At 44.6% G+C, this 13052-nt stretch overlaps 1 protein-coding gene across 3 annotated transcripts in view; it reads left to right on the top strand.

Moving 5' to 3' along the window:
* The first annotated feature begins 4661 nt into the window (after positions 1-4661).
* Positions 4662-13052, top strand: part of ANKRD44 (ankyrin repeat domain 44) — a 279526-nt gene continuing 271135 nt past the window's right edge. For 2 of the 3 annotated variants that reach the window (XM_081813922.1, XM_081813923.1), the window contains exon 1: positions 4756-4776. The gene's annotated coding sequence lies outside the window, so the exon portion shown is untranslated. Of the gene's footprint in view, positions 4777-13052 lie in introns of all 3 variants that reach the window. The other variant, XM_081813918.1, reaches the window with a different exon arrangement.

The following is a 13052-nucleotide window of genomic DNA, read 5'->3' on the forward strand; positions in this document are numbered from 1 at the left end:
CATGGCTTCCTACACTTTGAACCCATTTTCTCCGGTTGCTCCATCGCAGGCAGGCTGCTGTGTATGGATCATAATCCAGAAGAGGAACAGGTGGGGACTCTGTGCCACAGGTGGCATTTGATGGCATTGGACCTGCTTCATCGGTTAACTCTTGGCCGCCATGGTCCCAGCCCCAATCCCGTAGCAGGAGGGTTTGTGGAACTTGTTGGTGGACGTTTTTGCAGTGTGACCCATCAGGGGCCACAGGCATTATGTCACTCAAACTCTCTAACTTTTTATCGCTTCCTGTGGAATGTGTTGTGGATGGATTGAGGGGTTTGACTAGAGACAAGTGGGTGATACTCAAACTCGCTCAGCAGGTGAAGCTCCCGGGTGGGCGTTGAGATGCACATTGCTTGGTGTACCATGAAACTGGAAGACTACCACTTCTGTCTTATGAAAAAGGCCCCACATAAGAGCAGAAAATAGATTTCTCTTGTGAGTGTTGCTGGTCTTTAGATCTTAAAATTTAACAACTTAAAATTGTGTAAGGAATCATTTCTAGGATTTTGTTTCAACACACACGGGTAGTTTTTGACTACATGTTGCCTTAATTTCTTGTTGGCTCATATGGTGATGGATGCTAAGGTTTTAGAGGAACTAATGGGAAAGTTTACAGAAGAGCAAATGTCTCATATGATTTTATTATTATTATTGTTATTATTATGTTATTATTATTTTCCTTTTGAGAATTGGGAAAAGAACACCATTGCTTGATATTCATGGGTAGGCAACTTGGACCTGGTCATAGAATATGGATGTGTTAAGGGATGATAGTTGGAAACCTCTAGACCAAATGGCAGGGAAAACTCAAGAGAAATCCTGATAGGCCGCCAGAGGCCCAGGACCCTTGTTCATTCTCTTCATGTGGTTCTTTGATGTTGCTTGCAAATGCATTTCACTAAAGTGAGTTCCATCTCTTAACGGCACAAGGTATAGATGTCTGTCAATGTTTGGAGGTACTTTGGGAGTTGATCTTATACCAAATGAACAGGTTACACATTTGTTCATATGAGGATACTTTATTTTCTCCAGAAAAATGTAGACATTTCAATATTTTAAATTATATGAAAACATCTTAGTTTTAGTTTGCCTGTACCCTTCAATCCAGCAAGGGAACAATGTCCTGGACCTCATTTGGAGATAATTGTCTGATTGTCTATTCATTTTCTTCCCCTTGGCGAACTGCAAGTTACCTCGCTTAATTAAAACTAGAAAACCATTGTCAGCCCTTGTATAAGGCGCCAGCCCCTAGGTAATTCACATTAAATTTCTTTTGAGGCTTGTAATTTCCAAAACCAGCAATAGGATGTAAAATGTGTCTTTTGCTGAATCTAGCAGCAGATGTGTTTGTAAAGTGAGGAAATGGTGTTGCTAACTCGCTAACTGTATTTTGGGGGATAATGTGATGGGGTGTAGTTTGACTGGTATTTCCTCTATTAAAGAAATGCAGGCAAACTTCTTTCCTTGGAATTTAAAATGTATATATTACTCTAAAAGCCTCCTGGGAATTTGAAACTGCTACTTGCTTGCTTATAACTTTCCCTCATTTTCTTCCCAGCAGTGGAAAGGAAGTTTAAACCTTGTTTAAATCTGCAGTAAACTTCCTACAGTATGAGACTCATTGGTCGGTGCTAATTCCAAATCCGTGTTGGGTCTAAAAATCATACAAAATGATTCTGATACAAATGTGGAGACTGTACTGTTGACCATGTTTTCCGGGGGACTGTATTACTTGGAGGCGTTAGAGAAAGACTGAAGAGGCTTGGTGAGGGACAGTTGCTGCTGGTGTGTGTGTAGTTTGAATGCTAAACTGAGCAGTGTATAGTAATAGGCTGGTGGCAGGTAGGCGGCTGAGTGTGTGTTAAGAGTTTGAGGATGAGTCTGGCATTTGGAGAGAGGTAGTTTACTGTTATCTATCTGTCTGTCTATCTGTCTATCTATCTATCTATCTATCTATATCTGGAGAGAGGTAGTTTACTGTTATCTATCTGTCTGTCTATCTGTCTGTCTATCTGTCTATCTATCTATCTATCTATATCTGGAGAGAGGTAGTTTACTGTTATCTATCTGTCTGTCTATCTATCTATATCTGGAGAGAGGTAGTTTACTGTTATCTATCTATCTATCCATACATCTATCTATTTTTGTCATATGTGGAGATTGGATAGAGGTAGCTCACTCAGTTCCGAGACTTCCAGGTGGGGCTGTTGGGGTGGTTTGGATAGGGCATGATGAACCCCAGGTGTGTATGGCAGACCCAGGTGCCACCCTGGGAAGTTGAGGGGCACAACGTTGGGAATGTTAGCAGGTTGGCAGGAGAGGGATTGAGCCCAGCTTTTTACCTTCCTTTTACATTTGGGGAAGGTGAAGGTGAAACGGTTGGAGTGGAATGAGCAGGAATTAAGATAGTAGTTAAACAGTGGAAGTGGGTGAGTTCTCCGAGTAAGAGGAGAAGCCAGATGGATGATCAGTGAGAGGAGCCCCTACTTTTCTAGCCAGAGAACACACTATGGGTGTCTGCTTTTATGAATTAAAAATATAGCAGCTTCCAGATTACTGTTTGGCAAGTTAACCAGTGGTGTTCTATATCTGTTTAGAAACTTTTGTAATTCTCTTAGAAGAGTTCCTTGTAGGTTTTTTTAAAGAGAAGGGAACATCACAGGAATACATCCATAGACGAGCATTTTTGTGTAAGCTTCTAAGCTTCACTTAGATTACCCCTCACCCAGGTTCATTTCTCCTGCCAGCACATGGGGACTGGTGACAGAGGCTGGTGACCCCTTCTCAGAACTTGGTTGTCCTTCTCTGACCAGCCGAGGTGACACCAAACTGTACTGGTTAAATTTCCTTACAGTGAGGCCTAAAAATTTAAAAAGCCCGTTATGATGAATTCCCCTAGGAACAAACAAAGTGGCATACAGTTGATTTTTCCACCAATAAATACTTACTGAGTCCTGTAAAATTTCATGTCAGTCTTTGGGCTGAGCCCCCTAGATACAGTCTTCCAATACCTGTTTTATTGAAATTTCAGTATTAATCTTCGTGTTTCCATATAAAGCAATTCAAGTAAAAAATTAATAATGAAACAGTTCCTAACATGATATGCCTTTTTAATTATAGTAAATAATGTTTCCCTACCAAAAAATTGCGTTCTTTTTTTTTTTTTTTAAGATTTTATTTATTTATTTGACATAGAGAGAGCACAAGCAGGGGGAGCGGCGGGGAGAGGGAGAAGCAGGCTCCCTGCTGAGCAAGGAGCCTGACACAGGACTCGATCCCAGCCCTGGGATCAAGACCTGAGCCGAAGGCAGACATTTAACCGACTGAGGCACCCAGGCGCCCCCCAAAATTGGGTTCTTAATAGAAACTCAGCTATTGAAAGTGCAAGAAATTAAGTAGTTGGATGACAATACTTATCAAGAAAATCTATATTTTAATAATTTATGGCAACAATTTCTCAAAAAAAGTTTAAAGTAGCAATGAAGTCATTGGGATCCTTGTCACCAAAGTGGATTTTTAAAATTACATTTCCCTCTTTCAGCTGTGTTTACAGCAATAAAGGAACAATAAGGCAGTGGGGAGGTAAAGCTTGGGAACTGTACTAGGCTTATGTAGGTCAGGGCAATGTCTGATAAGGGAGGAATTCTGATTTTGGTATGGAGAGATTTCCAATATTTCATATTTCAAAGAATAACTCAAGGATATCAGTATTGTATTACTTAACCTGGCGCCAAATGTGGCAGGTTTTACGAAGGAAGAACACGGCCAATGACCGTCCTTCCTGCTCTGCCGCATCTATCTATGGACAATATACTGTCTCCCCAGTTCACTGAAAGGAAGGGGATGTTCTTCCTGGAAGTATTTTTATGAGCCTGGAGAGCCAACATCGTGGACAGTACCAGGGCTTAAGAATTAATACAAAGAAGATTCTAGTAGTCAAAGACTTTTTCAATAAAGAAAAACAAAATCGTAGCCGGAGAGGTTTAGGGAGATAGTAGCAAGATGGAGGATGGGAAGAAGAAAGAATAACTATGTTGGGAATGGATTGGTAACATGCAGCTGTTAATTGGCAAGTTAAGGGGCACCTGGGTGGTTCAGATGGTTAAGCATCTGCCTTCAGCTCAGGTCATGATCCTGGGGTCCTGGGATTGAGCCCCACATCCGGCTCCTGGCTCAGCGGGGAGCCTGCTTCTCCCTCTCTGTTTGCCTCTCCCCCTGCTCATGCTCTCTTTCTTTCTGTATGTCTGTGTCTCAAATGAATAAAAAAAATTAAAAAAAAATTGGCAAGTTAACCGGTTAATTAGTGGTTGACATGGGTAGCTGGCTGTGTTTATCAAGTGACGGTGATACTCCTGAGCAGCTCTTCCTGTTTCAGTAACCAAGCCAGTGAAAGAACACCTCCTAGCCCTCTGACATGTCCTCGGTGCAGCCTGTCAAGACCGCGAACACAGCCCAGCAGGGGCTCAAGGCTTCTACACCCCGCCCTCCATCTCCACATAATCTGCCCCGACCTTAAACTTTAGAGTCAGCTCGAAATCTCTCCATTTCTCTCTTGAGTTTGTGATCCAGGCACAGGTAACTGAAAACAGATGTGCTGAGTGAAAACTGCTAATGTTCACGTTGAGCTCTTGGTGATGGGGGGTGGGGAGCAAAATGAGCCTTTTGCAGACCTTTGTGCTTTGGTTGTAGGTGCAGTTTTCTCATCTCAGCAATCACGGCCCACGTTCTAGTCAGGTACTTTCCTTTTTGTTTCTTGGAGGGATTGCTGACTGAGGTGGAGGGGAGCCTTGCCCCCTTTTCCTTCATGCTAATCTTTTTCTCCCGTTGCCAGTTTCCTGTCTGTAGCCTGCACACGGTCCCCTGGGACCCAGGGTGATTTTTTTTTTCCAACCTAGAAATCACCTCTTCTGATTCTTCTGTTCAACACTCATTAAGCTGTTCGACAGCCCTGGGGACAGAGTGAATTGGCAGACCTGTCACATGCTTGGGCTAAAAGAGAGGGCAGTGATTGGGCAGCAAGAGAAATCAGGTGGTTTAAAGACAGAAATGTTGCATAAACCAGAAGTCCTACGGAGGACCAAATTCTGATGGCGGTGATTGCTGATGGGATGGCCACAAACCTTTTGTGAGCATCCACCATGTGAGGAGGGCAGGGGAAGTGCTAGGGAAGCAGGGGGAGACACCTTTCCCTGGGCTTCACGCTCCAACGGCGACAGGGTGGGGGCACATGGAAGTAGAGAAGCCACAATGCAAGGCAGCCCGTGTACCCGGCCAGAGGCCACTCTCATGGCAGTTGGGGGCTGGGGGTGGGGGTCAGAGAGCATCCAGGGAAGGATGTTTCCTGAAGAGCAACTTGGTGGAGGATATGTGATTTGAGCTGGTTTTTCAATGCCTCATGGTCGGAGACTGACACCCTGGGAAGAAGGATGGAGGGGGCATTTGGGGCAGAAGTCAGCCAAGCAAGAGAGAAGGAGGAATCTCTGTGCAGCGTTTCCAGGAGCAATTTGACTGGAGCGGAGGGTTCGCCCAGGAGCTGTGGGAGGTGGATTGGAGAGAATGGGCCATGCCAGAGTGTGCAGGCCCTTGGAAGACCACTCATGGGTTTGGATTCCGTGCCGAGCCATGGAAGGCTTGATCAGGGGTGGGAGACATGCAAAGTTGTGTTTTAGGACAAATAATCCAACCACGATGTAGAGAACCAATGCCTTGTTTACTGCCTGGACTGTGCAATACTGTTTCTTAGCCATCTTCCAGTTAGAAATGCAGTTTTATCGTGCACAGGCAGGGCCCCTGGCATTGTATTAGGAAGTGACCCTCACAGTCTTTTTTTTTTTTTTTTTTTAAGATTTTATTTATTTATTTGAGACAGAGAATGAGAGACAGAGAGCATGAGAGGGAGGAGGGTCAGAGGGAGAAGCAGACTCCCCGCCGAGCAGGGAGCCCGATGCGGGACTCGATCCCGGGACTCCAGGATCATGACCTGAGCCGAAGGCAGTCGCTCAACCAACTGAGCCACCCAGGCGCCCGACCCTCACAGTCTTGTTAGTTTGGAGAGGGAAATGCTTTATCACCTTCTCTTAAATCCACAGGAGCAATATTTTATCAGTCTTTGAAATGTGGGCTGAATGATGGATATGCAATTGTCTCTTAAATACAGCACTGCTAAGCTCAGCCCTGCAATCATGTGGTTATGAAATATTACCCAGCCTGAAACCATAAGAAAAAAACCCTCTTCGTCTGATCTGCTCACAACACACCATGCGAGAACCTAACTTTTGAAGGGACGTGGGAAAACTGGAAAACCACTGACAGCACGAAATACAAATGAGAATTCCATGTGTAGAGATTCTTCTCTCAGAGCTTTTGGTATTTTCTTCTCTTGAATGTTTGCTCCAGACCACACCACCTGTTTCTGCTCCAGATGTTTCCAAGGCCAAAGGTCTCTGCCTCAGAGATTTGAGGCACTTGCTTGCTGCTGACCCACGTGTCATCCTTGAGGGAACGGAAAAGGGTGGAGGGGGAGAGAAGATGGGCAAAGGGGCCTTTTGGTCTTTCTGGTTAATAAAAGCTAGGGCCAAAGAGCAGTGCCTTGATTGGAAATCTTCATCCAGAAACATCTGGTCTCCTGGCAATGTACTTGGAAGTTGGGGGATCTGGGGGAAAGGGGTGTAATGCATTGGTATTAGTGTTGCTTCAGCTCAGCAGAAGAAATGCTCATTGCCCACGGTAATGCATGAAGTAGTTGGTCTGCCTTACCTGGATGTCCTTTGCCAGGTTGGCTTAAAGCTGGCCCAAAAGAAACCTGAAGTTTGATTTTGACTGGTTACCACTGGGTGCTGAATGGGGCTGGTCAAACCAAGATTTCATTCATTGCAGAAGCCAGGTCCTCTTCAGGCTGTGGACCTCAGGTTATCAGTCATAGTGAGAACAGAAGTGGACAGAGGGAAGGAACAACGTAGAACCAGTGAATTTTCCTCAGGGTCCTGTAACAGAGAAGTAGCCATTCAGCTGTTTCTGACCTGGGACCGCTTATCCCTTGTGATATATTCTGACTTCCCCTTTGATTCACCAATCTCATTTCACATTCATGAAAAGTGAAAGTCCTCTGTTTTCCTTGTCATTTCATTCCCATTTTCCACAGATATGTAGTAGCTGTTACATGATGGCTTACAGACTCTTTACTCTTTTTTTTTTTTTTTAAGATTTTATTTATTTATTTGACAGAGAGAAAGAGAGAGCACAAGCAGGGGAGTGGCAGGCAGAGGGAGAGGGAGAAGCAGAGCCCCCACCGAGAAGGGAGCTGGATGCAGGGCTCAGTCCCAGGACCCTGGGATCATGACCTGAGCTGAAGGCAGACGCTGAACGACTGAGCCACCCAGGTGCCCCCAGACTCCTTATTCTTAAGTGATATGACAAATCACTGATTTAAAGAATACGTGGAACTTTCCCTGTGTTATCAGGAGGACCCTCCATTGTTTGCTGTGATTGCCCCACTCCCAGTTCACTCTCTCAGCTCCTCGCCTTCATCTTTCTGCCCCCCACCCTTACCCTTCCTGATGGTTCTGGAGACATTCTAAGCAGTGGTTCTTAAAGTGCGGTCCTCATGTCAGCAGAATCAGCATCAGGGCAAATTGTTTGAAATGGAAATTTCAGGGTCCCACCCAGGATCTACAGCATTGGAAACTCTGGGGGTAGGCCCAGCCTCCTGTGTTTTAACAAGTCTCTTAGGTGATTCTGGTGCATGTAAATTCTAGGTGTTTGAATTTAAGAAACACTTATCAACAACCAGTGGCTTATGAAGAGCCTTGATCTTTCCCTTTGCAAGTGATGAAAATAAGTTTTGTATCTACCTGGGTGTACATCCAAGTTGTAGAATAAAAACAGAATCTGATGCATTTCATCTTCATTTCTATTCATTGTTGACAGTTTCTGTATTAGACTGGGGAAGCTCAGCACTTTGCAATTTAACAGCTAGTTAAACACCACTTAACCCCTTAGCACTAGCCAATTGCTTTTCCTCCAAGCATGTTTCCATCCCCACCTTCCCCACCAATACCTTCTGATTTGTGCAGTCACTCACTGTTAGGCTAATTTCCTGCTCTGGGAGACAGTGTTAAGATGACTGTCTGATTAGGTGGGAATTGATTAAGCAGAGCTGCCTTATTCTGGGGCTAGATCAGTGGAAGCAATGAGAAAACTCCTCATTCCAAGCCTCGTTCCATTTTGCTGTTGCTTCAATTAGGTTGCTTTTCTGTGATTTGTGACTCATTAGCATTGGTGACTCCTGAATGCCTATTCTCATCCTAGAGTCTTTCCAGCCATATGTGAGTAATATATGCTCAGAATCCCTAATAATGGTGGTTTCTTGTTGTCCTGAATGCTGGTGACAGGCGAATAGCAAGATGAAAATGCAGCTTGTGGATAGAAATCACACTTGTTGAAACTCCCTGGGCCTTCTCCCATACTCACCCCCCTCCCACCTTTTTTGGGGGCCAAGTCCTGGCCTGGCCTCTGGGTTGCAAGGCCTGAGTTTGAAACCTTAAGTTACTTGACTTCTCTAGGCCTCAGTAGCTTCTTTTGAAAACCTGGGCAGGAAAAGTATTTACTCCAGAGGGTAGGAGGGGTTTTTGATGGAGGTAATGTATGTCAAGGTCATTTGCAGTAATGCTCCCCAGACATGAGGCTCCCTCTCTGCTTTTCAGACCTTCCCACTCCAGTATACCCTCTTCCAGACCCCTCTCCTAGCCTAGTGTCTCCCTTTCTTGACTTCCCATAGAACTTTGTTGGTTTCCTTTTCTGGTACTTGACAATTATGTGCCTGGTGTTATAAATATAATTTTACACTCTCCTTTTAGACTGTGAGCACCTCCAGGCTAGGCGATGGCTTGGTGCCCCCTCTCTCCTCCATAGCTGTGGCTTCCAAGCCTGGATGAGCATCACATTCACCTGGGGAGCTTTGAAAAAAATCCAGATTCCTGGGTTCTAGCCCCAGAGAACAAGTGTGTTGGAATTTAGAAACCTAGATTTTTTTTAATTTTAATTTTTAATTTTAATTTATTTATTTTTTTAAAAATTTTATTTATTTATTTGACAGAGAGCGAGCACAAGCGGGGGGGCAGCAGGCAGAGGGAGAGGGAGAGGCGGGCTCCCCGCTCAGCAGGGAGCCCGATGCACGACTGAGCCACCCAGGTGCCCCATAGGAACCTAGATTTTTTAATTTTTATTTTTTAAAGATTTTATTTATTTTTTTGACAGAGGGAGACACAGCGAGAGAGGGAACACAAGCAGGGGGAGTGGGAGAGGGAGAAGCAGGCTTCCTGCGGAGCAGGGAGCCCAATGCGGGGCTCGATCCCAGGACCTCGGGATCATGACCTGAGCCAAAGGCAGACGCTTAACGACTGCGCCACCCAGGTGCCCCGGAACCTAGATTTTTTTTAATGACTGCCGCAGATGCTTCTGCTGCAGGTGGGCCTCAGACCCCAGTTTTAGATCAATTCTGTAAGGCAGTCGTTTCCAGCTCTGTCAAATTCAACATCCCCTTTTATATATTTTGCAACGTCCTCTTTACTTCCTGAAATGAAACTCATTAGACCTCACTTACACACAATATTAAAAAAAAACAAAACCCAAAACATAAGACTCCAACTGTAATATAAAGGGGGAGAAACCTGAAAATAATTTGTAGCTTGTATTTCAATATGTGCATAGCTACGTTAGAAGGCACAATGAAATAATCAGATAAATTAGGTTTAAGAAATACTGAACTGGGTATTATCAATAATTATATATATAAAGCCTTAGAAATAAGGGCTAATAAGCCTTTTTATATATATCACGAAGAATAAGACTACTATAAATGTAGACCAATACAGGTGTGTTATAGAGGTGACTCATTAATCATGAGTGACATTCCTGAAACTGTCATGATTTTTGGAGATGGTAAACAAATTCTTGGCAAATTTCTGAGTAGAAGAAAGCACACCCTTCTCTTGATTCATAGGGTAATCAGATTCCTAGCAACTTTAGTGTATTTAAAACTGGACAACATATTTTTGGTGGCGCCTGGGTGGCTCAGTCGTTAAGCGTCTGCCTTCGGCTCAGGTCATGATCCCAGGGTCCTGGGATCGAGCCCCGCATCGGGCTCCCTGCTCAGTGGGAAGCCTGCTTCTCCCTCTCCCACTCCCCCTGCTTGTGTTCCCTCTCTCGTTTCTCTGTCAAATAAATAAATAAAATCTTTAAAAAAAACCCCCAAAAAACATATTTTTATGAAATGCAGAGTTAAGATCTAGACTCAGACAGTTAAATAAACTTTTTTTCTCTTTTATGAGAGTTGTGTGGGACCTGGGACAATCCATCAAGAGGGACCTTCGGAATCTAGCCTTCCTGCTCCCCGCTCCCCAAATGCCAGCAGAGCCCTGCAATCATTGTCATAACCAAAAGCCCCTTACCCTGTTCCAAAGCCTGGAGGGACAGTGCCACCCCACTGAGAGTCACAGCCACACAGCGATAGAAAAACCTAAACTCTCGTCAGTGCACAGCAGGTTGCCCCTAGGACATTGTATTCTGTACATATTTGGTGAATATGAATTAATTACCAGACTTTGAATACTTCAAATAAATGGCATGTATGTTAAAAAAAAAAAAAAAGCAAAAACAGACAACAAAATTTATGGGTGTAAGGTTTTTTTTTTTTCTAAACCAGAATTGGCTTTTGCTCTTAGTCACATTATAGAAACCTTGGGGTACTTAAAACTGCAAAAGAGCTTCATTGCACCTCAGGTTCTCCAGAAGCAGATACCGATGTGGAATTCGGGGTGCAAGATGCTCACTGGGGAGCAATATCTAGGAAGGGAAGGAAGCAGGAATGGGTAGAGGAAGAGGTTGCAAAGGCCTCTGCCAACCTGGTGGGAAGCCATGCAGTGACTGCAGTCCTGGTGCCCTGCTTTGTGCCAGAATTGCTGGCCTCAGGCATTGGATGGGGATGGTTATATGCAGAGAGGCAGGACGGGGTGGTTTCGGGGAGGCACTCTTTGCAGCTGAGGCGGACCCTGAGGGAGCTGGGGGCTGGGGGCAGTGCGCTACCTGCACCCCCTGCTCGCCCTGGCAAGTCCTTCCACAAATAGGGATGTGGGCAGCTCACCTCTGGGCTACCTCAGGGTTTGTGTGTATCCTCGCTTGCGTCTCACAGTAACCCTAGGAGATAGGCACGATGATCATTCCCATTTCATAGATGAGGAAACTGAGGCTTAGAGAATTTTCACTCACTTCCCTGGTTTAAGTACCTAACTGGTGTCTCAGTGAGGCCTGGGTGACAGGCCTTCCAAATGCCAGGTTCCCTCAGTGATGTCCATGTGGGCTTGACAGTTCTCTTCCCTCCCTCCTTTCCTTCCTTCCCATTCATGGGGTTGGTGTGACGCGCTGTACCCCATCTTGGAGTGGGACCCCTGAGCTGCTAAAGCCTGTCTCATTCATCTTGTTTCCTTTGTGGTTGGTTGAATAGCTTATAGGTGGATTAGCACAGTGAGGTAGAAATAGCTGAGTCCTTTTAAATTCCTGGCTTTTATCACTTGGTCAGCTTAAGGAATTAATTTAAAAAATCCTTGACGTGCCTGATTGCTGCTTGTTTTGTGGTAAGATTTTCCTTCCAGGTTGTTTCTGGCATCGACAAGGACATTTGATTTAGGGGCTCTTGGAAAGAGTGCCCTGGGTCTTCAAGATATCACTTCCCAGGCCCCTGCCATCTGGAGTGTGGGGGAGCCTCTGGCCGACAGCTGCCTGGGGAACCTGAGGTGTGTTGTAGGAACCCCTGGCCGCCAGGCACACTGGCCTGGCTCCTCGCCCCACGCCCTCTTCCTCTCTCTTCCTCTCTCTCTCTCTCTCTCTCTCTCTCTCTCTCGCCGGGCGCTGGGGACACTGCAGCCTCTCAGTGGCCCGTTGAAAAGGCTTTCAAATCATTTCCAGGTCTCCCAGGGAGAACTCCTGTCTTTAATCAAAGGCAAGGCACTTCTGCTACTTTGTGTTGGAATAATTTTGGCTTTTTAACAAATCAAAGGGCAATGACTACTAGGTGTGAGGTTGGCCATAGGCAAGTCTGGTGGATTGTAAGCCTTATTTTTTATTTTTTTTTGGATTGTAAGCCTTATTAACTCCGACAGAGGAAATAAACACAACAGGAGCATAGTTTTTAATAGGATTGTTTAATGTTTTTGAGGCAAGAATTCTTTAAAATAATTTAATTTTTAAAAATTACAAAAGATAGACTCACTGTAACAATGAAATCGCCTATCCCCTCCATTGTCATCGTACCCTTAAGGATATCAATATTGAGGCGCCTGGGTGGCTCAGTTGGTTAAGTGTCTGCTTTCGGCTCAGGTCATGATCCTGGAGTCCCGGGATCGAGTCCCGCATCGGGCTCCCTGCTCAGCGGGGAGCCTGTTTCCCCCTCTGCCTGCCATTCTCCCTGCTTGTGCTCTCTCTCTAATAAATAAATAAAATCTTTTAAAAAAATAAAAAAAAAAAGGACATCAGTATTAACAGTTGTGTGTGTTTCCTTCCTTATCTTTTGCTGGACAAATGTGGACAAATATATTCACCCATGTTTTTTTCCCCCTTCTTTTTCAGTAAAAATAGGATTCTAAATGTTTTATATATTTCTTTATCCACAAAATAGTATATTATGGACACCCTCTCCCCGAGGTCAGTACATAGCTTCATAATATTCTGTAATGTAGATGTATTGTGATTGATTCAACCATTTTCCCTATCTATGGGCATTCAGCTTGTTTCCACTTTTCACTATTTATTTTTTTTCTTTTTTTTTATTCTTATGTTAATCCCCATATATTACATCATTAGTTTTAGATGAAGTGTTCCATGATTCATTGTTTGTGCATAACACCCAGTGCTCCATGCAGAACGTGCCCTCCTCAATACCCACCACCAGGCTAACCCATCCTCCCACCCCCTCCCCTCTAGAACCCTCAGTTTGTTTTTCAGAGTCCATCGTCTCT

This window comes from Leptonychotes weddellii, chromosome 3, assembly GCF_054177405.1.
Source record: "Leptonychotes weddellii isolate Sample4059 chromosome 3, ASM5417740v2, whole genome shotgun sequence".
Lineage (NCBI taxonomy): Eukaryota > Metazoa > Chordata > Mammalia > Carnivora > Phocidae > Leptonychotes > Leptonychotes weddellii.